Below are 27,215 nucleotides of genomic sequence, written 5' to 3' on the forward strand. Positions count from 1 at the left end.
AGGCAGCAATGTATTCCTAATCTTTTACGGCAGTTGCGAAAGTGAAAATGTCTTGGAAAAACATCGCCCTTGCAGTTAAAAGCATTTCTTGAGAATTCCCTTGACATCATTTCCTGTGGGAAGCAAACGTTTTTGAAATGGGACCAACTTGAAAGTCAACCTGCAGCGTGACCGTCAGGCCCGTTGGCGAGTCGAGATGAGAGGAGCGTTCAAAGGCTTGTCGGCCGCTCGAACCTCACATCGGCCCCGGTTGATGTCAGAGTTGCCGACGCACGTTCGCATCCGCGCGGATCAAAACGAGCGGGGTGAGGATTTTTGTTTTTTTCAAGCAAATCATTCAAGCGCCATGCACCCGCTCGCATCACGCATCTCATCTCTGAGCTTTCCAATATCCGCCACTCTTATCTCCATTTTGCTTATTATGATGATTTCAGCTTTAACTCCTTTCTCATAAAGTCACAAACGATTGCTCTTTTCTTTTTCATCTCTTCGTTTCTTTTCAGGCCTGATGTGAGTGCGCCGTGCAACATGGTGGCAAATAAGCGTGCCGGCAGGAGCAGGCGGGCGGGCTCCGTGTCTCACCTCATGAATTATTCACGGGGCACAATTTCGCAGCCAAAGCTAAATTTAGGAAGCTCCGTATTTTGTCTATAATTAGAAGGCAGATGGAAAGTGTTCGTTTATTTCTATTAGGAGGAGAAGGGGGGTAGGTGACGCTTGCATGAGACGTGACCTCTGGCGTCTGTCTTCAAGGTCAGAAGAGGGCGACTCCGTCAAGAGCGCCTGGGAGGGAAATTAAACGGCAAATCAATTGGCCGGCTGAGCGCATGCGCGTCAACTCGACTGCCAAAATAGCTCGCCCGCGTCTGTGTGAATGCTTGTGTGTGTTTGTGAGGTGGGTGGGGGTGGGGGGGGGGGATGAAAGCAGGTGTGCGCGTAATCAGTCAGTCAACCAGCAGCAAGTTGAATGGGAGGAGAATCAATGCCTCCTCCTCCTTTTCTTCTTCCTCTCTTTTCATTCACAGTCAGTGACATGAGCGTGTCGTCTTCACGCAGGAGCTGCCTCAGTCGGTCACCATCAAAACATCCGTCCGTCATATCGAGCGGTGTTACATAAAATGCGGCTCGGCATCTGTTTTTTGTTGTTGTTTTTCTTTTTTTGATCAACCCAGAGTGAAGCCCTGAGCGCATTTCTGCGGCGACGTATCGTGTTTTATTCGTTGCTTTGGGCTCAGTGGCGAAGCAATCAAAGTAGAACTTTGGCACCACCTGGTGGGATGGTGTCAACATTTGTGATCTCCTCTTGTTTTGTTGCAGGTCCCTGAATGCACCTCAGTCAAAAGTGAAACTGAAAGTGAAGGTACCGTACGGTGCAGCAGCACATGTAGACAGACAGTACAGGCGCACATTCTTTATCCCTTGTAACACATGATGACAGCAGCAGAATGAATTCTGAAGGCTACAAAGCCATTTTGTCTGACAGAAAAACTAATTGGGAGAAGCTTCTTGCAACAAGACATTGACCCAAAACAGACTGCCAATACAGCAAAGAACTTCAGCAAGAGGTGAGGTGGATGGTCATAGACTTGCCAAGTCAATTACCCGAGCTTAACTCAATCGAGCATGCCTTTCACCTCCTAAAGAGGAGACTGAAAGGAGAAACCCCCCAGAAACAAGCAAGAACTGAAGGAGTCTTCAGTATGCAACAACAACAAAGGATCCCCTTCCGTTCCCCCCGGTAGCCAAAACGTAGACACCAGAAGGAGCAGACAATGAATGCGTGAGGAATGCAAATTCTTTTCCATCTGTTGAATGATGTCATTGCATTCATGTTTGCAGGTAAATGATACGAGATGGGCGCACTGACTTCAATCCGTTTGTGTAATGTGCACGTGTGATGATGTCACATCAGTTACTGCTTGCGTGTGTTTATAGCTCATATGCCATGAGCCTTATCGTGGTTTGTTTGGGGTGACTAATTGAACGAAGGCATTTATGCAATGTGGGTTCATGATTGGATCCATAGTGCTGCTTCTTTCTGGTCTGCTTGAGGTGCTTTACCTCCATCTTGTGGCATCTCAATGCAACTGCAAGGCCCTTTGGAGGGGTGTTATTCTCGGATTTTTGATTTTTTTTTAAATAGCATTTTATACATCATGTCATCCTTTGTTTTGTTTTTGCATTTTGAGAAAAAGTATGGAGACACCTGAACTAGACATACTCCACCCACAGTCTTTCTCTTGTGCCTAAAATGCACACACACACACACACACACACACACACAGTCGGCCCCTCCAGTCCTTATTGACTTATTTATTTAAACAGCATAAATGAGTAAACGTGTTTGAAAGCACACACATGAGAATTGAGACACGCAATGGCGGCCAATCCGCAAGTAAACAAAAAGCCACACAATTCCCACATCAATGCAAGCTTTCAAATTACAAACAGCATGCCTGTATTGGCCTAGCATTTCAAGTGCTCGCACCCTCTACCTTGCCGACCTCTGACAGCTCCACCAGTCCAACTGGAGTGAGTTGTTTTGTTTTTTTTTAATACCTTTAAATGCCACTTTAGGTGTTGCACGCCCAGTGCTGCTTTGCATCACATTTACTTGTCTCTCTTTTTTTTTTTTTTTAACTGCATGCACTCGAGCTTTCTTCCACATCACTAACCTATGCTTCTTCAGTTAATTGCCCATACAGTGGATAGAAAAAGTCTACACGGCCCTCTTCAAATGCTCGGCTTTTGTGATATAAAAAAAAGGAACCTAAGATTTCAAGCCGTTTTCCCCACCATTAATGTCGTGACCTATAACCTGTGCAATGCAAGTGATTTTAAAAAAAGAACATCTTTATCAACAACTGAGAGAATGTGGTTGCACAAGTGTGCACACCCGCTTATAACTAGGTCATGGCTGGGTTCAAACAAATCACATTCAGATTCATGTTAAGTGCTTTGGCTTCAGCCCGAATAAAGTTCAGCTGTTTTACTAATCTACGGCACATCTTTTTTTTACAAGTATATACTTTTGCCACTTAAACCACCGTTCTTATCTTTGGTTGGCCTTTTGCACACCCGCCATGCCCGCAAAACATTTTTTAACCTGGGATGATCCACCCCCACCCCTCACACACACACTTCAGTTGCACCCCTTTAGGCCCCCCCCACCAAACCCAACCCACTCCCACACAACGCCACTGAAAGGATGCAGAGGTAACCGATCCAAAAGGTGAACAATAAAAATAGCAGGTTGAACTTTTCCACTTGAACACGCCCACAAAGCAGGCATGCGATGCTATATCTGACTTGCAAGTGGAACTTGTTGTTTCCAACTGGAATTCACACACATGAATTGAAAAACACACGCACACTGAACGTGACATGTTGAAAGCTCCGCGTCGACTTGAATGCGCAAAGACGCAACCTTCAAATTACCGACGCCAATGTCCACATGCTGGCTTCATCGCCCATTCAAGCTTGGGTGAGAGTGATGAAGAAAAGTGTGATGGGGGGGGGGGGGGGGGGAGAGCTTTGGCGTGCAGGTGGTCTTGCTCTCTTTCTCACTCCAAAAATATCGGATCAAATCTGGATTAGTGATTGAGTTTTGTTATTCCAAAGCGGCAGGTAACTTGGGCTGAGTCTTGGTCATCTTTGGTGTCACCAGGATGGCTTAGTGTGTTGCGTCATAGCAGGACAGTTGACTTTTGTAACGCTGTAGCGGATTCATTTACGCTTTTGAAGGTTGGTCATTACAGAGGTTGAGGAAAAAATGGCTGATGAAGTTGATTTCAAATCAAAATGATTGGTCAGCTCACTCTCTCCCTCACCCCCACCCTCTCGTTCCCCTCTCTCACCTCTCACACACACACACACACACACACACGCACGTTTGTGCATGGCGACTGTCCGAAAGGCTCCCCGCCCTCCCCCTGGGCCGCTTCCTCCTCCCTGAACACCTACATTGCCCCCCCCCCCCGCTCCCTTCCCCATACCTCGCCCTCCGCAACCTCCCTCCACTCTCACTCCCCATACCTCCTCCGAGCTAATTCCATTATACATTCCCAACTGGAAGGAAGAGAAGCTGTCTTCTAATTGCTTTCTTATCCCCCTGAGTCCCCGTCACTCTCTCCTACCGCCACACGTTGTTCCCCCAACTCCCCCCTCTGTTTGCCCCACCCCCTCGCCCTGCGTGCAAGAGTGAGAGAGAGAGAGTGAGAGAGAGAGAGAGAGAGAGAGAGAGAGAGAGAGAGAGGAGTGTAGAGCGAAGGGACGGCGAGAAAGGGAGGGGGGGGGAGAGTGGGAGAGAGAGAGACAGGGAAGGAGGGAGAGAGAGAGAGAGAGAGCGCGCGCGGCTGGCGAGTGAAGCAGCCTTGGCGAGTGAGCGCCGCTGTTGCCATTTGCAGCCTCGTCAGTGGAAGGCGAAGGGAGCCTCCGCCGCTTGACGCTCGGCTCAGCTCATCGCAGCCTCGCCAGAGGACGAGCGGACACGGAAGCAAGCACCGGCGAGGACGGCTCACCGCTCACAGGTATCAGACACACACACGCGCGCGCCCGCCGCCCCCTCGACGTCGTCGTCGTCGTCGTCAGGTTCCCTCCCGTGCGCGCCACACAGTTGGAAGGAATCTCGTACGTGTGCGCGTCACGGCCGCCTTGACTCCTTCTTTCAACTTTTGCCTTTGAGCTGCATGCTGCCCCCCCCCCCCCCCCCCGTGCCAAAATAGAACATTATCAGGGCGCGCTGTTGACTTTGCCTCTTGCATGAGGACACGCGCACATAAATGCAAACACGCTCATCTGACCGCAAGGAAGATGAATCTGTTTGAGTGAACGCAGCTCTGGAAGAGCATCTTTTTTTTTTTTGTCAGTCAACTGCATTTTTTTAGGAGTTTTGTAGACACGCTGGTCCTATATTACGCGTGTGCGCGCGCGCGCGGCTTCAGCCGTGCCATTAAAGTGAAGACTGCAGTGTCACCGCTGACTTGAACGGATGCTTACCGTCAGCCTCGCTCACCCCGAGGACATCCAGGGAGGGAGTTGTGCGTGCGCGCGTGCGCGCGTTAGAAATGGGGACGTGTTCACCGAGCGAGTTGCGCGCGCGCGTGTTTCGAGATGGTGACATTGGGAGCAAAAGGGGGTGCGACTTGATTGAGTGTGTGACTGAAGCTGAGGGAGAACAGGCGAAGGGGAGAAGAATGTATGAATGGGAGATGAGACACACGCGCGCACCGCAATGACAAACGACACGCGTGCGTGTGAACGCGTGGGCCTATTTTGCCGTCAATGATCCCCACCGCACTTGTGCTGCCGATGTTTTTCGACGCCGGCGGATTTAGTGCTGACTCAACTCTTCCTTTCTCTTTTGTGCGCGTGTGTGTGAAGATTCTCTCAGAAGTTTTTTTCACTTGGTCCCCCTTGTGTGGAAAAGTGGTTTCCCCGCATGATGCAACACAATGAAAGGAGGCATGATGAACATGGAAATGCTTGAAGGAGGGCAGCAGGTTGAAGTGAACGCTGCGCTTTTTCACCACTTGATGATTTCACTCACATCTTTGCAATTTCGTGCGCTGCGAGGGGGGGGGAGGGGCGGCGAAAAAAATGCTGTGAAGTTTTCAGCACATTAGACAGGTTTTTCCCAGGTGTGTGCGTGTGCGCGTGTCTGTGTGCGTGTGTAATGATCAGTAAAGGGCACCTGAAATTGGCATTTGCTGGCCGCGCTTCCCTTGTTTAACTTTCTTCACCTTTCCGTCACAGAAAGGAGAGGAGCCGAATAATTACCAAAGGGCCGTCGTCATCCATCTTGTTTTTTTCGGTTGCCACGTGATTGATCTCAATTTGGGGTCAACTTGCCCTTTTTTTTTTTTTTTTTTTTTAAGCGATCACCCCGAGTTTGTAGAAGTCGGAGTACGGCAATCTAAATGGAACATACTATATTACTGGGGTGTCAAACTCATTTTTGTCGCGGGCCACATTTTAGTTACTGTTTCCCTTGGAGGGCCATTATGAATTTTGGGAAACCACATAAATGTTTAATCCCCTCCACATATAACAGATACAGCGCACAACAAATGAATGAATAACGAGTTTTAAAATCTGAAGTCAAGAATAATGACTGTTATTGTGGATTACATATGACAATTTGAAATTTTGGTTCAGTCTTTAGCAAGCATCATGGAACTTGACATGCTTGATTTGATTTCGCGGGCCGCATAAAATGATGTGGCGGGCCAGATCTGGCCCCCGGGCCTTGACTTTGACACCTGTGCTATATTATATGCAAAATGGAACATACTGCCCAAAAATACAAGACCGAAAGTAAGAAATCATCATACTTTTTTTAAAAACAATTTACAAAATCCTTTGCTGGTGTTTTGTTAGGGTGAGGAGAGAGAGTGAGGAGGGGTTGAGACGGGGTGGGGGTGCAGGGAAGCGTTGACAGAAAGTGATGAAGGAAGAAGGAAGGATGGAAGGGGAAGCTCATCTGTATGCGGCTTCCAGCGTGCGGCTTGTTTGATTGGTGGCGCTTAGCGCTGGCTGGCAGGATGCCATAAAGTGGCCGAGGCGAAATTAATATCGTCCATGTAATTCCAGCGCCTTCCAGGTAGTCGTCATTTTGTGGGGATAACATCAAGTCCACTTAATCGTTTCATTTTGAACTGGAGTGGACTGCCTTTCGTCCCCCCCCCCTCACTCTTTTGCTTATCCTTCCTTGAAAAGCTTGCAGGGGATTACAGCAAGGCCGCTGCTAATAGACCGAAAAAATTCAACAACAACACAAAAGTGGCATCCAGCGGTGTTTAGGACCATCTCGGCTTAATGAAGAGTTTCTCATCAAACGTGTCTCATTAGGGCGTAATGAACAAGATGATGCTGAGGAATGTACCTTCACGACACAGAACGAGCTTTGTTTGCACTGAGTTAGACGAGCATTCAGCTACGAGTCTGTTTTCAACCACGGCTTCTTTTGAAGGCCAAAACTGTTTTCAATTCATGTCAAAATATGACTGCAGGCTTTGGCAAACATACTGCAGAATGTGATGCTTTTTATTTTTTAGCTAATGTGGAGGATTGGAATATTGGTGGGTGGGCTTGCTCGAATGGTGTCCCTGCCACCGCACATATCGAACATGCCAGATGTTTCTCCAAAGAGTACGGGAATATAATGTGCTAGTTTCTGCATCAAAAAACACATTGCAAACACTGTCGGTGTACTTTGCCAGCAGGCTGGAACGGATAAATGGCATTTACATTCACTTCAATGGGGAATGATGCTTTGACATTCAAGACTTGATCATACTTTTTTTTTTAAATACCATCAACTGTATTACAGCGAGTGGTTGTTCCAGAGTTCAGACATGGACTCAAATTTTAAATGTGTCTTTATTTTATTGGGTAGTTGATGCCTCGGCATGATTTTGAACGGGTTACTTATTTGTTATGTCCATCATTTTACACACTTCAAAATGTAATTTTACACTTTTTAATGTTCCTTTTCATGATATTAATTTACTTTTTTTAATGATTAAATTGCATTTAGTACACCAAATTTTGACTTGACATCAACTTAACGTGTTGAGCAAGAAAAGTCCATGTTTACTATTTGGGCGAGTGAAGATGAAACCAAGAAAGAGAATTAGAGCTGTTAAAATCAGAAGTGGCATTTCATGAAATTCAACGTGGTAGTGTGCATGCCTGTGCATGAGCATCTTCTTTCCACCGCCTTCTAATCAGGGCACAATTGCAGCACTTGAAAAGAAGAGAGGAAAAAAAAGCGAAGGTTTTATGCCCACCAACTTACTCGCCGGCCGCCTGTGTCTTGTAACACCTGCTGAAGTTACGCAACACACTGGGTCACACGAGGAGATCACAAGAAGAAGCCGACAGAACTAGAGAACACGACGACAATAAATAGCCTGTGTGACAAGCCAAGCCTTGCTGTGCTTACGTCATACAAACGCATGTCCCATAAAACAGCACCTCAAGTAAAATTCTCATCACTGAGTAGATTTCTTGCCGTAACCTTGACACTTGACTTTCCCATCCGTCTTGGGGAGAGAAAAGCTTCAAATGTTGTACTGTGGTGATCAAATACCAGTCCACTGGGTCACTTGAATGCAAAGTGACCTTGAGAGAAAGTAGCAGACCCCTCCCCCCTCCAATTCCCCGAGTTGTGCCAAACGTCGCGCTTCCTTTTGAAGCACATTAGCGCCATCCCATATTCAGCGGTGCTGTTGCTAGGCTGCATGCTTGCAGTCCACGCGTGCAACCGTCCGCCCGCCCGTGTGGAAGCGTGCGCGCGTTTTGCTTGACTGCCTCCGCGCAATGGACGCAAAGTAAGCTCGACGCCTGCGAATTAGCTTCCATAGCAACCGTGCCGCACAGCCAGCCAGCCAGCCAAGGCAAGTGAGTGAAGGGCTGCGTTTTTTCGTGGGATGTGAAAGTGGGCGCAGGCCAGATGCCAACTTCTGCCTCTGTGGGCACGCCGAGGAACTGACGGGCTTGAACAATAGTTCTGGTAACGAGGATGGTTGGGAACAATTGTCTTCTGCTCTGTGGATGCCAGACAAGGTCAAAAAGAATTTAGCCAGTTAAGTGAGACGTTTGATAAGAAAAATCAGGCGTGTGTAGGTAACATAGCAGAATGACGACAGGACTAACAGATAACTCTGTGGTTCTCAATTTTTTAGCACCAGCTAAAAAAAAAAAAAAAAAAACCTACTTAAACAAGTACCAGCAACATAACCAACATAACATTAACAAAACCAACTCATTCAGAATTTTTAAGATAAGATAAGAAAACCTTTATTTGTCCCACACTGGGAAAATTTGCATTTTTTAAAATTTATTTTATTTATTTTATATTATTATATTTCTTTTATTTATTATAAATTTTAACGTTATTTAGCTACTATGTTTCTCTTGCATAACCCAAATCAACTACAACAAAATATATTAGGCCTATTAACGTTGTAGTTTCAGGCAGTATAAGACCCAAATCTAAGCGCAAGACATTATGGCCATTTAGTGGTGATAGGTGGTATTGCAACCTAAAGTCTACAGTCAACTCCTACGTATTCGCGGTTCAGAACCAGTTGAATCACATATCTGCAGATTTTTTTTTCTTTTTTTAATTTTCTAAAATATTTTTTTCAGGTTGGATTTTTTCCCCGGGTTTTTTTCCTCGCTGCCCGCATTATATAAGATAAGATAAGATAAGATATCCTTTATTTGTCCCGCAATGGGGAAATTACAAAACATATAAATGTTCCTCAGCATTTTCTTACAAATTTTTTTGTGACAGAAACCAACAGTTTCTAAAGATTTCTTGCAAATATATAGAACTTAAAAATTAAATCTGTAATTTGAGAATCATCCCTCTAATGAATTTTAATTTCTCTCCAGATGCAAAAGATTAAAAAAAAAAAAATTCCAGATAGCAACGTTAGACACACTTGTCTTTGGTGGTCCATAAAAAAAGAAAAAAAAACGTGGCGAGCTGGATCCGACCCCTGGGCCTTGAGTTTCATATGTGTGCTTTTCTCTCTTTTGGTTTATTTTTGTTTTGTGGGCTGACCTATCTTAGCTTGTCTCCCTCTACACACACACACACACACACACACACACACACACAGAGTACAAAGTGAGCCACGCATCACACGCTGAGCTGTGCTGAATTAACCAAAGCCTTTTGCAGCGCAGGAGGCAAAAACACAAACAAGCAAGACGTTGGAGGCGGACTCCATGTTGGCTGGCGATCTGGCGCGCTAAGGTGCGCCAGCCTCACGCAGGTTGCTGTCGCCATGCGACTAATTGCTACACTTCTCGGGCCTGGAAAACAAGGCGGAGGGGTGGGGGAAGAAGGCACGGACAGGGGTGGGACGCTAATGACCTCTCTGATGTCTATCGGCCCACTGAGCTTCTCGTGTGGGTGGGATGGGAACGCGCGCGCAAGCACGCGGGAAATGCTCACCTGAGGCTCAGGGAAAGGAAAAAGCTTAATTTCTTAATCCAATTCCAAGTTGATATTGTCAATTATAGAGCTGCGAGGCCAGTCTGAGCTTTCATCTTTCTGGGTTGGTGGGGGGGGCGGTGAGCATAAGCGTTCACAGCAGAAACAAAACTTTTTCTGCACTGCGCAGCAACACAAACAGTAGCCGCAGGCGTTTTTATTATTTTTTTAAACTCAACTTTAGAGCGTCTGCTCCCATTTTATTTCAGGATTCAGGATTCACTCGCAGAACCCTCAATGGTCAGGCAACTCCATAGTTGCTGGATCTGGTGTCATTTTATTGTCCTGCAGTCTGCTGACTGCCTTTTAAGTAATGTCCCTCACATACAGGACTACATTGGTTGTAAAGAAGTGAACGACATTATGCCACGTTTTTTTTTTCCTTCAGTTGAATGCACATTGTGCTGCTCCAGCTTAATAGCGATATACATGGAGATGGTCACTCCTCATTAAGCTGCAGTGAAATGAGTCTTTGCAGATGAGTTACGTGGACTTAATAGTAACCACCCCCTAGTTGAACATGACTATAGAACACCGAGAATTGCAACGGTGTGTTTAAAATGACCACATCACTTTGAATGTCCACTAGCTTTATGCTAACACATAATGGGCAACACCATTGACGGGCTAACAAAACTAGCATCAATGTTCTAGTAGGTGTAACCCTTTAAGCAATGGATACAAACGGCAGCTAAACATGTAGACAGACAATGGAGAAGGTGCAGATTTCGGGGCGTGATAGGAGAAAAGACTCTCACTACATGTGTGTTTACACATTACGATTCCTCCCTTGTTTGTTGCAGCTTGTGTATTCCAAGTCAAGTTCCCCCAACTCCCCCTGAACGCACAATCTTGATTTTCCATGCATACGTACCGTTCACCCATGTATGTTCACTAATCCATGACGGCTAGCGTGCACGTACACACACACATCCACTCGGAGGGGACTCATGCATAATCATCGGGTCTCACCTGCAGCCGAGAGCTACGCGGCAATGCATACCAAATAGATAGACGGGGCTTCAGAAGGGAGAGATGGAGGACAAGATGGATGGCTGGAGGGCGGCTGACGAGGTTCTGTAAAGCCGGGCACATCAGTAATGAGATCTCTGCGAGTCAAACATCACGTCGCACACCTGGATAATGGCTGGCTTGCAAAGAAAATGCGAGGCTTGGCCTTGGCTTAGCTGGCTAATGCTGCCTTCCAGAAAACTGGGATCTTTTGAACCTCGCGTTCGACTCCGAAATCATCATGTCTTCTAAATACTTTGACTAAAAGCAGTGCAATGACGTCACATTGCAGAAATTGTCATGTAGCTGTAGTGTTGCCTTGAGATACAAATGACCACACTTCTGAGTTTTTGAGCGATAAATGTTGTAAACTATTTTTATTTTTTATTTTTTTGCTTTGACCTGCGAGCAAACTTTGACTTCAATGCAAGTCAACAAATTTCTCAACAATCAGAAGTTTGGCACGTAGCTTTGCCTTCAAGTCTGCTAGCTTAATGGTAACACATAATGGGAAACACCAAAGAAAGGCTAAAGCATAGCATCATTCTTGAGGTGTTGTATACCTTTGAAAACAGATTTTTTTTTTTATTCGCCACCAGTGGAGCAACTTGTAGACAGACAAAATAATGAGACACGCTGATGTGTGTTCTTTACCTGCTAATATTAGTGCAACTTACTGAGGACCATCTCTTGGATCCACTGTTGTTTGGTGGCTGAGGAGCACACATCAGGAGTAAATCAATGTCCATTGAATTAAAACAAAAATTGTGGCCCAAAAAAAAATCTTTACATTCTATTGAATTTGAATTACTGTATTTTTTATAAGGTACATTAGTACAGAGTGCTACTTTTTCTTTTGAAAAACACACTCCAAATATTTTTGTTGCGTTTCAAGGGAAACTACAACAGATGAACCGTTTTCCATTCAATTCAATGCGGGAAGAAGATTTGAGATACAAGAATCTCATATCTCAAGTCACCACTGTACGTCATTATGACATCATTTAGTGAAATGTTCAGAGCCGTCATAGGTTTGTTAGAACAGCTGACTTATCTACATCAGGACTGAACAAATCAACTGACTTCCATTGACAAGCCAAATTCCGTGTTGCTGTGTCAATCTAATCTGCACAGGGTTAATGTCAGAATGTAAATTAGTAATGGGATTGCTACTTTAACAAATTACATTTTGCATTTATCCTCACAGAGCCAGAACTGCCCCATGACATCAGCATTCTTCTGTCCTCTGATTGGTTAATCAGAGTATAACTTGTTAGAGTTGTGTTGGACTCACGGAACGCATCTGTCGTGTTTTCATAATCTGCATCTTTTTGGGAGTATGGGTTTTTGTCAGGATATTGGGGAAATGCTGATGCTGATCTGCTCCAGATGAGATTTACCCCGCATAGTCGTGTGCTCTTATTTTTGCGCATTTCTGTGGTACTGTTGGTTTCTGTGAGGTGAACCAAGTCAGGATCGCATTTGATCAAGCATCTGTATGACACGTGACTCTGAATGGCCACCAATTCATTGCTACCTAAGTGTTTTTTTGTTGTTGTTTTTTCACGAGTGGGGTGTAGGACTTGATCTGCTCAGGAGGAAAACGCGTACACATTGGTGTTGACCCACTGTGGCTGTTAGCATGTTAGCTTGTGTAAGAGCATGAGTCACCAGCTTTGTCGAGCGCAGCCTCGGCTCACTTTAAACATCGGAGCAGTCAACAAACCCTGGGCTATCTCTGTGGCCACATTTATTTATGTGCGCTGACACTCATCGTCCCACACACACACACACACACACACACACATGAGCATACACACGACTCACACGCTAAGCTAAAAACACTCTCAAAAGATCATAATGTTCAGATTTGAATGAGACCATGAGAGACTTACATGGGTTTATATTGTTTAGAAAATATATGACTGTGTCATTTTACTAAACAACAATTTATTTTACAATATTTCGGATAATTTTGTTTACCTATTGTATTTTTTAAAATATATTCTTTCTTTCGAGTGGATCTCATTTGTTTATGATGATGTTTGTTATTTAGTAACACAATAAAATCCAATTTTAGACCAATTTTGTTGATTTATAAGGATTTGATTTCTATATTATTTTCTCCATGTGGCACTCCAAGTTAGATGACTGTCAAATCATGCTACATGCTAGTTAAAACAACCACATAACTTTGCTGTTAGGTTCGCTAGCTTAATGCTGACACATTATGGGAAATGCCACAGGCAGGCTAACAAATAGCATCAGTGCAGCAACACATGTAGATATTTTGTGTTTTTTGTTATTGTAAAGTGTCCTTGGGTGTCTTGAAAGGCGCTTATAAATAAAATGTATTATTATTATTATTATAACATCACTCACAGACATATACTCTTTATCCTCTGTGAAAACTGACAAACATGCCTGCAGATTACTCAGTCAACTAGTAGTGAAACTCTTCTTGGTTGACTGTATTGTAATGACCCCTGGAGGCCAAGTCATGCACGTCTGTCTGAGCTTACATGACATTTACATCAAAACTTTATGACGCTGTATAGCTGTTTGCGTTCGTTTGATGTCAATCTTTCAACCGTCACCATCAAATGAGCAAGCGAGTTCATTGAGAACATGGTTACGTTGGGATTTCATTCGTTTGCTAATTATGGAAAGATGCAAGCAGGCCCAAATGAGATGCATGCGCTTCTTTCTTTTCTTCATTCCTTCTTTCATTCTTTTGCTTCCCTCTTCATCTGCACACCCTTCTCCACTTTGCGCCTTTCATCCTCCTCTTCCTCCGGTCTCGCCCCGTCATCATCTCTCCATCCTCCACCACGCTGTCAACATCCAGCCCGTACCGCCTCTCGCCCGGCTCCTCTCCTCCATTTCTTTCTTCCGCCTTCCCCCCACTAGCCCATCTTCATCCCACATCTGTTCGTCTCCCCCTTTTCCGCATCCGACAACCCCCCCCCACCACCACCACCACCCTCTTCACCCTCTTTTTTTGCACTTCATTAGTGGCTCTGTTCATTTTTATTTTTATTTTTTGTGCTCCCCCTTTCTCCGCCCCTCTGGCTCGCCTGGAGGATGACACATGATGGCAAATTCTTGTCTCATTCAAATGCTGACATCCTCGCACACGCACGCACACACCATCAGCCACTGTTCCAGTATTCAACACGCATGATGTCATCGTCAAGGTTAACAGCTGAGGCGCTAATGGTGCAAGGAGGCTAAGGCTTGTGGGTAATGTAGTCAGGGTGCAGCATGGGCAGCATAATGACATACTATTCTTTTAAAAAAATTTTGGAGGGGGGGCGGGACAAACACATCAAGAATGGAATTACATATAATCAATAACAATGTACAAATCAAAGTATATAAAGCATGAGAAAACAACAACATAAGAGACAATATTAGGGCCACACAGCAGAGTATAAAATGTTCAGAGAAAATGCAGTTTTTCTGATATTGTTTTTATCAAGTGATGAGTTTATTCTCACAGCATATGCACTCGATTCCAATAAAATGATAACATCGTCTCAGTAAAAAGACATCTTTATTACCTCAAATCAAACCGAATAAAAATGCATTTCTATTTAGAAAAGGTGCAAAACAAGTCCTTTAAGCATTAGAGACATTTAATTTCTCCTTGCCACGAAGCAAAATGCCATAGTCAGGCTCAGGATTTCCATAAATATGGCGGTGTTTTGCTTTACGAAACTTTGACCACATGTTGCAAAAACGTCGTAACGATCTTTACAAGAATATATATTTTTTTATCTGCTATAAAAATGACTAATATGAAGGCAGGTTGGGCGACACGTCGGCATCACAGTGCAGCTGTGCAGGGTTCGATTCCGGCGCCGACATGTTCTCCCCGTGCCCGCATGGGTTTCCTCCGGATAATCCGGTTTCCTCCCACATTCCAAAAAACACGCATGGCAGGTTAATGGAACACTCTAAATTGTCAATAGGTGTGATTGAGAGCGAGAACGGTTGTTCATTTATGTGTACCATCCGATTGGCTGGCGACCAGTTCAGGGTGTCCCCCGCTTACTACCCGAAGACAGCTGGGATAGGCTCCCGCTAGTCCCGCGACCCTCGTGAGCATTAAGTGGATTAGAAAATGGATGGATGGATGAAAGCGGGTTAACAAGTCACTTATGAAACTCTTCTTGATTTGTTTCTCCATGTCTGTATTATAGCGCCCCCAGGTGGCCAAGTCGCAGCACAGTGTCTGTTGCATTGGTGTCATGAAAACTGCTTACTCTCATAACTTTGTATTTTTAGAGAGTAGAAAAGAGGCGAGCTATTTCTCTTATCGCATTTCCTTCACAACAAAAGAATGCAAATACATGACATAATCATGCAATAAATGAATCATACATAGCACAAACTATAGCGCTGCCATTGTAAAAGGTGCCACTGTCGTCGCTGAATTCGTAGCACTTCAACCATTGCCGTCCTGCTGAAAATGGACCTAGAGGTTTACCTCTAATACATATCTTGAGCGTCACGATTCAAATGCAGACAGCAAAAAGTGAAGGCAATCATATGAGGCAAATATAATTTGCCTCCAGCTTCTCCTTTGTCGCCCCCCCCCTCTCCACCCCCCTGCACCCCCCGGTGATGTTCATTAATGTGAGGAGGCGCTGTTGTCGCATGGATAATTCACCGCCGCGCCAGCCAGCCGTGTCTGCGCGTTTGTGTTCGTCCGTCTGTCTCTGTGTGCGCGCGGCGAGAAAGGCATGACAACAAAACAACCTTCCTGCCCGCCCTCGTCAGTCGCAATGACGAGACGCCACTCTCGCACTCCCTATTTTTATCTTCACACGCACGCACGTACGCACGTACACGCATTCTGTCTGTCTGTCCGTCCTTGGGTGTCTGCAGCCAGCTGTGTCTTCGGGCCATTAGTGACCCCCCTTGCCTCCTCTTCCGCCTTCCATCCATTTTCCCCATCACCGATTTCTCCGGCAAACTCCCTCCCTCCCTCTCTCCTTCCCTCCCTTCACGTCCCTCCTGTGACCACTGGGCCTTCATTGTCACAGCAAAACAGTTTCGGGTTCGCCGTTCTGTCACGCCACTGCGCCAAACGGCGACAATCCGGAGCACTCTCGTGGGCATTGCACGCGCACGCGCACAGCATTTTGTATCGCAACATGCCGTTAATCCCAAAACAGCAGAAAGCCGAGTCAGCAACCTGGGCCTCTCCTCTGTCTTGATGCAGACATCCTCCTCCTCCTGAACTGTATGCCTTTTGCAGCTTCCTCTCATTATGCAAAAGTAATTTGTGCTGTAACACACACACACCTTGCGCATAGTCACTCATTATAAAAGCGGGATCGGTTCCTCTTCCCGGTGGCATGTTGATGTGTTTTTTCTTTTTGCCGTCGCTGGCATTGAGGAGGGGAGAGAGCATGCGAATCATGAAGGGGGCCTCGGCTACTTTGTTGTTGTCGTCGGTAAAAAAACATCCCTCGTATTAACTTCCGTAGCATTTGTCCTGAGAAGAAGATAGAAGAAGAGAAGTGGCATTAAAACAGGCCAAAATTCGGATGTCAGGGGTTGGGCAGGGTGAGAAATCAAATGTGAGTGTAGAAATCAGCATTAAATTGAGATTTAGGCATTAAATCATGAAAGCATCTCATTTGCTACTGTAGTCCAAGTAGGGAATGCTCTGGAATTTGTTGACTTCTTTTTCGCTCTCGGAGTCACAGAAAGACGAACTTTGTGAGCATTAAGACTCAGGATGGAACATATGTAAGTCAAAGTGCTGAGCTGTGTAATATTTCACAAGTAACAGTACCGTAACGTCACATCTCCGGTTGAGCTGATGTCATGCTGAGCAGAGAGAGAGAGAAAAAAGAGAAGAGAAGAGGATAATGCAGGGTGAGACACTAGTTGGATACAAGGTGTTGTTAAGCCAAACCAGAGTGTAGAAATCAGTCTTAAATTGAGATTTAAGCATTTAAACAGTTTTCGGAAAATATAAAGAGTAGATTCCTGAGAAAATCGACTGAAGCAGTAATGAGGTATGATTTACCGCTGTTTTTGTTTTTACCTCTGTTAAAAAAAAATCTTGAAAGTCTCACTCACGAGCTTGACTGATGGAAGTGGGTGGGCCTACCTTGTGATTGACAGGCTGGTAACAGCAAAATTAAGGTGGAGGTCAACAAAAAATAAAACACCATAACACATGACATCATTCCCATTACATCACCTGCATTCCTCTTTGCTACACCCCCTCCTGACAGCCCCCCGTCCCCCGCTCCACTTCCTTCCATCCATTACGCAGCCAAAGCCCCCTCCGCCAGCCAAACTGCCAGCCGCTCTATTGATTGAGCCATTCAATGTAAGCCTGGAATTCAACTGGATGCTGTTGCACTTGAATATGCAAATGAGGACATCATCAAGGGCGGTGGGTGGGGGGGGGGGTTGCAGTTCCGGTGTCGCTGTTGCCATGGAAACCTTTCATCAAACATACACACATAGAGAGGGCGTGCTCACTTGCTCTCTCTTCACACACACACACACACACACATTAGTGTGTGTGTGTGTGTGTGCGTGCGCATGAGTGTAAAACTGACTGCTGGACGCAAGGACTGAAATGACCTCACAGTGCCCTTGGCTGTGTGTGTGTGTGTGTGTGTGTGTGTGTGTGTGTGTGTGTGTGTGTGTGTGTGTGTGTGGAGGGGGAGAAAATACACTACGTGTCCACTGCCTTTAAAGACTCCCTCATCACACACCCCCACCTCTCCCTCCTCCCTCCCCCCTCCGTCCATGTTTATGCAGCCGTCTAATCACAGTGACAGGAGAACAGCACTCTGCCACCATGCACGCACGCAAACGCACACAAGAACACAAGCGCATGCAGAATTCATCCGCTCTTCTGCGTGTTTTCTTCCCTCTTTGCCGCTCGCACACACGCACACACATCCTGCCTCCCCACCACTGTGGGTCATCAACATTAACGTCACCCCTCTCTCGCCGGATGTTACATCGGGGATGTTTTTAGGTCAGGAGGATGTCACACCATGTGTGTGCACGCGTGTGTGCGCATGTGTTTTCCGAGGTGTCAGTCTGCAAGTTTTTGGGGCTGCAGAAGCATTCTGACCGTCAGGAGGTTTCTAAACAGGTGAAGCAACCCATCATAGACTTTATGAAGTGAATTCAGAGATTGGATTTTAAATACGTTAATCATGTTGCAATAGTTAGCTAGCAAGCGATGCCTACATGCCAAAAATGCATTTTCCATTTCGATAGTCGGCCGGTGCGGCCGCTTTAGAACACTTTGTTGTTGGCCATGAGCGCAAATCTTTAATGAAAGTCTGCTTCATAGACTGTATGTGAATTAGGGCTTCAGCTAGCTGCTTTAGAGTGCCTGGTTGTTGACCACAAGTGAATGTGTAACAAGAGCTAAATGGTGGTGGAGGGAAAAGGGGGGAGATTTTTTTGTAATTTATTTTTTGTAACTCTGAAGTGACAACCAGAATGTGGACCTGGGCTTTGGGCTGGCATGGCCATTTTAGTGTGCCTCATTGTTGTGCCGTGGAAAACCAGGTGAATTTTTCTGAAAACAGATTTATTTTCATACCTCTAACATGTAGTTATGTAAAGGCATAAGAAAAATGATAGATGAAGTAGCATCCATTTCACCAAAGATGTCGTAGAGGTATTGATTGATACTTAACAGTTGCTGTTATCAGGGCGTGATTTCGAGAGCAGAAATAACAATGGAATAATTTAGAATGGGCGAAATTTACATGACAGTTTTATTTTTTCTCTTTACAGGGAAAATGCCCAACGTGATAAGATTATGAGGGCTTTGTTTGAAGCAAAATAAAAAGAGAAAAAAAAGTCAGAGTGCAAGTTCAACTTGTATGGCCAATGGGTTAAAGAGTTCAGAAGCCAGGGGGCGCCATCCCCACCATAAACAATAGCACGACGGGAGAAGCCTTTTAAAACTGAGCTACGATCGTTAACACGCTGCAACAGTGCGTCCAATGCCTCCGTGTCACGTCTCTACTAAGGTCGGCAGTAATTTGTTCTTCGCCAACTCATAAACTTTGTGTCTACTTTTCGTTTCATTTATCTCAGGGGCCTTTATGGCTATTGCTCATCAGGGCATCCGTGTGTTACGTGCGTGCGTATGCGCGCGTGTGCGGTAACGGGTCGATCGAAAAGTAGATATTTGGTTGGAAAAGATTGGGCACCCTTGTGTTAGCGCATATCAGCGCGTATGGGTGGCAGGCAGATGACAGTGTAGCGATTTGAGCAAGGACGTGGGAGGCAAATTAGAAGGCCGCCTCCAGGCCCAGGTGCTTATCGCTTCAACACACACACGCCGGCGAACGTGCAGCCACTCTGCTCTGTCAACACTCGCAAAGTTTGCATGAAAACTAAAACGCTCGCAACTTATTGGAGTGTTATCAAGAACGACACCGAGTCATCAATAAATTCCAAAGAAGCCATTGTTCATTTATTACAGATCAAGTAACCCTGTCCGGTTATTGGGCTTGGAGCGAGCTAATTTTTGATGATAATGAGGGGAACATTTTTAAATATATAAAATATAAATAAAATATAACATATAAGGGCCATTTGTAAATAAAATAAAATATTCAAATTTAAAGGCATAAAGTTACGGAAGGGAAATGTAAAAATAAGCATGATAAATAATGCAATAAAATATACAAGAGAAATGATTTTATTCTCTGGGGGGGTGGGGGGGGACGAGTCATATAAGATGACTTTTCCTGCCACTTTTATTGATTTTTCTCTTCCAACATTGAAACTTCAATCTCGTGAAATTGTAAAATTGTGACCCCGCCCCCACCTCCACCCCCTCCTAGTGAAGACTGAATTCCCATGAAGCATTTTGTCAATAGATTTCAACTTTAGTCCCATAATTGTCTGACATTATTGTTGTAGTATTTTCTTTTCAGTTTGACGCGAAAGCTCCTCCGTAATCGTGACCTTCAATTTGAAATCTCAAGAGTTCTTGTCTGTCTGTCTGGCTAATCGTGATACCATGCATGGGCTGGACCTTTTACCAAAGTCTGTGTGTGTGTATGTGTGTGTGTGTGTGTGTGTGTGTGTGTGTGTGTGTGTGTGTGTGCTCTTCGTCCCACAGACAGTGATGATTTATTCGAGAGCATGAGCACCAGTTGCTTTATCACACAAACACTGGCATGCCAAAATGAGTTTTGGCGAAGGGCCTGGCTGCTTTCTGTGACAATCACGTCATTTCTGCATATTGTCACAAGGAGCCAACAAGACTCCACATCACATTTTTATTTTTTGCAATGCTTCAGGGGGACAAAACAGTCCAGAATCTAAATTAAGATACGCTCGGCACTATTGCCTATTATTGATACACGTCTTCATTTTTTAAAAAAGCACAGATTTTGGTTCAAGGAGTTTGCTGATAATATAAAGACCATTTCTTGTTCCGCCATGTAGACTCTCAACTCTCCTGCTTTGACTTCAAAGGGAATAAGAGGAGCCGCTTCCTTTGACCGGGAAGTAAGTCAGCTGTGTTCACGCCCTCAACGGCGCAACCAAAAGAAAATTATAATAATGTTACAATTTTTCTACATATCAATCAGGTAGTAGCTGTAATAGTAGTATAAGTCTTAGATGTCAGTTGTCACTTTTCCCACTGAAAAGTTTTGCCAGTCAAACTTTTACGCCGTAGAAGAAGTGTATTTCGGGGAAAATGATGCAGGCTGTGTCAATTATTTAGAGTACAACAAAACCGATGGCAAACAGGTTCGACTTTGGGCACGGTTGCTCTAGAGCAGGGGTGCCCATTACGTCGATCCTGATCTACCGGTAGATCGAAGACAGGTCCCAAGTAGATCCGAGGAGTGTCGAGGAGAAAAAAAAACAAACAACCATTTGTGTGTCTTTGTACATGTTAGTAATATATTTTTTGTGTTAATGTACGCTGCACCCTAATCATCTTATCAGTCTCATTTTCACCCCAAAAATATTTAAAAAATTAAATAAAGCAGGTTAATCTTGAATTTATGGTGGCGCGTGATTACGTCACCGGAAGTTGTTAGCTCTCAGCAGTCTGCAATTGCAGCTTGTGATCAGAACTGTTGCGCTCTACCTTTTATCGTCATTATTCTCATTCAGAGTTTGCTTCGTGTACAATTCACCGAGGGCACGGGCAAAGAATAGGAATCTAGGAGGGCCCAGGGAAGCACTTTAAAACGGTACGTGTGAGCTACGATAGTTAACAGGCTGCAAAAGTGCGTCGCGTGCCTCAGTTTCAGGCTGTTTCTTATCATGGCGTGCGTGCGTGCGCGTGTGTGTGCGTGCGTGCGTGTGTGTGTGCGCGCGCGTGCCGGTAAGGGTAGATCCCGGGAGGTTAGTTGATCGAAAAGTAGATCTTCGATCCAAAAAGTTTGGGCACCCCTGCTCTAGAGGAAAGAGATCAAATAACTTCATTTTACAATATTTTGTAATCCCACTGCATGTCTTGTAGATACCAGTTTTGTCTGGTATCCTGCAGTCGCAGGTTCATGTACATTCGAGGACACCAAGTTAACCTCGACTGATTGCTCTTCCGGAAGTTGGAGCACCGGTGGCCAGTGCTTTCATCAAACGTGGCCTGGAACGACGCAAAAAAAACTCCACATAAATTCTCGGTCATGCTGCAACCTTGACTCTTGTCCTTGTATTCCGCCTTTACGTCGTACAGCGAGATGCTCACTCAGGCGCTCCTCCCCGATGATATTTCTTCTTGAGAGGGAGGTGTGTTCCGAAGCAGGATGGCTCGACAGATGCATTGATAAGCTCTGCCGACTCCACAGTCTTCATGCTGCATAGCCAATCCCTCTCTCTCTCTCTCTCTCTCCCTCTCTCTCTCTCTCTCTCTCTCTCTCTCTCTCTCTGCCACACACTCCTCCCTCTTTTCCTTCTCAGGATTAATGCATCCGTATACTTGAAATGTCACTTCAGCATGGCAAGCTATTAGACGCTTAGCCCAAGCAGCTGACAGTTCCCCCACCCCTCGTTCCTTCCCTCTCTCGGTCAAGACAGAATGATTGGCTGAAGCTTCTGCAGTCATTCAGAACAGGTATTAAAAAAGGAGAGAGAGAGACCCACAGACAGACAGTGACAAAGCAAAGGACTCTCTCACCATTGAGCAGCTTGACGCCATCTCACATTTATCACACGGCGCCTTGCTTGAGCTCAGGCCTCCCGTAAATTCTCAAAATAGAGGCCTCTGCCCTCAATTAGACGCCGTATTGTCCACTTGAAGAAATAAATGCCTCTCCCTCAGGAAGTAAAAAATACGCCGGAGTCTGGAGTCTGTCCCAGCTGACTCTGGGCAAGAGGTGAAATACACCCTGAACTGGTCGCCAGCCATTCAGGGGGCAGGGCAAAAAGACAATCAAGCCTTTATATTCACAACTCTGCGCAATTTAGAGTCAAATTTAACTCAATTTATAATTTCAACGTACCTGCGGCTAGAAAGCAAAGCGCAGAGAGCCTCTGTCACCGAAATGCACGGGTGCAGTCAGTGAATCCGGTGATCGATCATTGCCAACAGCCTTTCAAAATCTCTCTCTCCTCTGTTGTGGCAATCCTTTTATTATTTTTATTATTGGGGTTCAGTGATGCCGCAGATTAGATGTGGAGCCTCCGACCTGGATAGAGAGTTGCAATTGTGACGAGAGTTGTGACGCACCAACCGATTTTGTTTTTCTTTTTTTTTTCACTCGTCCGTTTCTGTCGCGTTCTAATTGACCTTGGACTACTTTGTCTTATTCAAATCATAATTCCTTCTACCTCCAAATGCGCTAAAAATAAAAGGACAAAGCACAAATGTGAGACTAACACAGAGTTAACAATTCTCAGTCAACCAATCAGCAGTCAGCTCAATCCTCACGCGAACATCTCCCCACCAAGACGAGATGTCTCCTTTGAATAAAAGCCCGCCGCTTTCTGTTTTGCGTTAAATAAGCAGCCCGAGCAATTAAAATGGCGTCATGCCCTAATCTCTGCGCTTGCGAAGGGGATCTTTGTCACCGTAGTTACTTTAACTTTTGGGGGTCTGGGGTGTGTGGGTGTGTTAGTTAGTCGCTTCTCGATTGCGATCTACAATTATCCGTCATTGCAGCCAAATAAACAGTGCGAGAGAGGGAGAGAGAGAGAAGCAAAGATGCAGAACCATATCTCCAAACAGAAGCGAGCGAGAGCGGCATGAAACAGGGGATTAGAGGCTCGGTTAGTCTGCATGAAATCCCCTTTTCCTCTCGCGCCCTACAAAGCAAAGACGGCAATTGGCCACATTATACAAAGAGGAAGAGAAGGAAATGTGTGCATGCATAGCTATATGTGTGTATGTGTGTGTGTGTGAGCAAAATCTCCTTTCATTCTATTCTAATTCGCCGACGCCGCTCTGCATGGTTGCCGCCCGAGATATGACATTACAGTTTATCAACACAGGAAGCTTCTCTCGCTCGCTCACTTTTTCCTTGTTTACCAATAGCAGGAGAGGTGGGGGGGGGGGGGTAGTGATGGAGAGAGAGAGGAGGGGAGGGGCTGCGGGAAGAAGTGACATTGGCCTTGAAGCCTGCTATTGTCTTGCCTCCAGGACTGCCAGGCTGCGGCTCCGTCAGAGAGCCGGCCAGCCAGCCAGCGTGAGAGCATGACAGAGAGAGGGCGAGATGGTTGCCATGGTTACTTCCCGGGAGATGCGAGCACTCTTGTTTATCAGTTGGCCGAGGGAGCGAGCGTTTGCGTGGTGGCGGGCCGTCTTGCTGAGCAGATGTGTGCGTGCGTTCGTGTGCGCGCGTGTGTTTTCGGATGACTTCATGCATCAAAACAGCAGAGCTCATAAAGTGATGCTTTCGACTGCTTTCTTTGTAAACAAACCGAAATAAAGCCCAGCTTACTTCCATTGGAGCCTCCAGGGGTGATGTGACAGCGGTGATGTCATCGGCTCAGTGTGACCTGGGCACCAATTGATAATTAGCGCTCAAGTCACGGCTCGCGATTCTCGGTGAATATAACGAATGGAATCAAATAGTTTCTCTTTAAAAATCAAATTTGCTTCAAATGGCCAATGTGCATCGATGTAGCGCTTTAGCCTCACGCTCACTTCACTGCTGAACCGCAAAGTACGCCGGCGGATGTTAAATGGCTTAGTGTAGCCAGGGTCTCATGCCGTAATGTGGCCAAAGGTGGTTTTGGAATGTAGTGTAATAGAATCACAGTTATTGTCTAAATACAGAGCAATAAAATGCACTCAACAGTTGCAACCCACAAAAAGCAATGACCAACAGGTCGGGAAAGGTGAAGGAAAAAAAACAAGTCCCTAGCTTTGCTCATATTTGTGTCTTCTGATTCCATAAACACTTTGTAGTGGGGAAAATCCGCCTCTTTTATTGCTAGCAATTAGCCGACTGCGCAAAAGCTTTGTGCAGTCAGTCAAAATGGCGTCAGCCTTAAACAGGCTGAAAATCGTGACTTTTTTTTTTTTTAGTAAGTGTGACATGGCAGCAGTTGGAGCTCATATCAGTGTGTCAGCATAAACAAAGTAGGCAAGGGCAATGCAAGGCAGCCTTATTTGTTTGGCACATGTCATACGCAAGGCAACTCCATGCGCTGCGCACAACCAAAAGCACAACACTACAAACAAAACCCCAAAAGAACAAAAATACTTGGGGCTTACATCACTTCTGTTGGCAACTTATTCAATTTGCGTGCAGCATAACAGCTGCATCACCATGTTTGATACGTAGCATGATCTTCAAAGAATCCGTCCGGAAATTTCGATTCGCTGATGGCTTTTCCAGTGCCTCCCAAATCTCAGCTCTAATCACCACCACCTTATTCATGCACAGCCCGACTGGAAACAAGAAGAGGGGCAGCAAAAAGGGGAGGAAATTAGAAGCGAAAGAGGGAGCGACGTGACAGAGGAGGTGGCGTATGAGAGACAGAAAGGAAATGAGCATCCGGGGAGAGACAGCGCCGATAAAGAACAATGCAGGAGGAGAGCAGGACAAACAGAAGCATTAGCGAGGACGCGAAGAAGGCCCAAACACAAAGGAACAATGGGAGTGTGCAAACAAAAAAACGCGGCGGCGGAGGAATTATGGGGGTAGGAGGGGGTGTTTGGCATCGAGACGCATAGCAGGAAATGTGATGTGATAAGATGACTTATGACGTGACGTGATGCGATGCGACGAGCATGCCGCCACGTTGGCGCAGAGCTGCCCCCGCGCTTAGCGAGCAGCCACTGCAGGCGCTCTAGTATGTCAAATGTCACAAGTCTCACACACACACACACACACACACACACACACACACACACACACACACATGCACACACGCGCACAGGCTCATCCGTGTTTCCCCCACGCAACCGTTGAGGCCTCTCACGTGTCGCTGAAAGTGTCGGAGCGCTTTTTTTTTGCGGCCGCTCGCTCTCTGCACGTTTCCATGGACACGCAGCAATAGCTGCGTATTAGCGAATAGGCTATATGCGCCAAGCTTCATTTGTGTGTGTGTGTGTCCCTGTTTTCTTCCGCTGAAGGGTAAGCTCCAGAGTCACCCTCCTCAAAATAACAAGCAAAGCTTCTCCCATAGGACATGCAGATAGCCATCTCGCATGCGGCGCGATACCGGGCCGCCCTAGTTCACTGCTCCATCCATCTCCCTCGTTCCCGCTGCCTCGCTCTTGTCTAAAACTAACGAGGAGAGCGTCTCCGCCAAGGCCGAACAGTCCTAATTTGGATCGACACTTTGAGAGAGGCGCACCTTGCGCTTCAAACGTTCTCGTGAAGATGCCGCTTGCAGGAATCCCGTAAACAAGGCAGACTTCATCTTCAGGTCCCACTTTGCCTAATGAGCATGACAGTCACTCCTCAGGAAGCCACAGTAATAGTAGTCAGTCTTTGCAGAGGATAAAGAATATACTAATAAGATAAGAAAACCTTTATTAGTCTCGTGACTAGTGTTGTATAGCAGAGTTTCCTATGGCAGAGCTACGTGGGCATATTAAAGCCACAATGTGTCAATGTCTTTATTTTTGGTTTAGTGTGACAGTAAATGTGGCACCAGCAAGAAATAGCTCGAGGCCTCTTTTTTGAAGAATCCTTCACCGTCTACCAAACCGCAGCTCGTTGCTTCTTGCGAAGTCAGTTCATTGCCATCAAACTGAAAATCAGTTTTTGGTTTTTGTGACTCAGGCCAAAGAAATAACAGTGTTGCGTTGGTGCCTTGTTGCTATAGTGAGATGAGATTTTTAGTGAGATTTCTTTGGGGGCGGGGATCTCATCATCAATGCATTCACCAATCAGAGATTTGGCTTATTTCTCCTCCGAGTGCATCTGTTTTGTTGTTCTCCACTTCCAAGCTTTGTGGGAGCGTTCGGTATGTTGGGAAAAGTTGCCAGTCATGTCCATAAAAGCACGCTCGGATGATTTTAGTGTGGAAGAACATCAGTGACCTCCGAACATCTTTTACAATATCTTTCCAAAAGAGTGCAATGGGGAAGCAACTTTGTGTTTTCTTCCATTTTCCCTTCCTTTTAGTGTATGTAAAAAACAAAAAAAATCTCTCCTTGTCATTTATTACCGTACTCATTGAAGTGGCTCAAGGTGTGAAAGCGCCGAGGAGGCGCGCATGCAAGCTGCTTGTGTGCAAATGAGGTGACACGGCCCTGAAATGGAGGAATGCAGGGAAGGAGAGGAGGATCATGAAGTCCTAAATTGTCTGCAGGTGGAAGAAAAGAACCAAGACAGAATAGTGCAGCAGTCCTGGCTTATGAATGGCCCGGGAAGGTAGCAAACAGTGACCACTAGTGGTGGCCTGCGGTAGTGAATGATGACTGAGATGAAAAGGCTGAATGTGAAATGAACAACGAACACCCATTGAAATATACTTTAAAGAGAAAACCGAACACAAGAGACGGCGCGATGTGATAAATGAGCTGCGGGGGAGTGGGCTGGGGTGTCTTCAATATGAGAGGGCTGGACACAGGGGGGCGGGGGGGGACGAAAGAGGGAACAATTGAGGCAAAATAACAAAAATAGATGCGGCGAGAGAGCGGGGATGAAGGAAAGAGGAGGAGGGTGGAGCTGGGACATGGGGGGCGGGGGGTTGTTTGGAGACTGTGGCATGCGTCTCAAGCTGGCATGGACTCTATCAGTCACTTTCAGGCCCGGGC

At 45.7% G+C, this 27,215-nt stretch overlaps 1 protein-coding gene across 1 annotated transcript in view; it reads left to right on the top strand.

The window, feature by feature from the left end:
- The first annotated feature begins 4,412 nt into the window (after positions 1 to 4,412).
- The window catches only part of rai1 (retinoic acid induced 1), a 62,638-nt gene continuing 39,835 nt past the window's right edge, over positions 4,413 to 27,215 (top strand). Inside the window, exon 1 of the mRNA XM_086133559.1 lies at positions 4,413 to 4,529. The gene's annotated coding sequence lies outside the window, so the exon portion shown is untranslated. The remainder of the gene's footprint in view (positions 4,530 to 27,215) is intronic.

The sequence above is a fragment of the Hippocampus guttulatus genome, chromosome 16, assembly GCF_054856545.1.
Source record: "Hippocampus guttulatus isolate MCC_2025c chromosome 16, RoL_Hgut_1.0, whole genome shotgun sequence".
Taxonomy (NCBI): Eukaryota; Metazoa; Chordata; class Actinopteri; order Syngnathiformes; family Syngnathidae; genus Hippocampus; species Hippocampus guttulatus.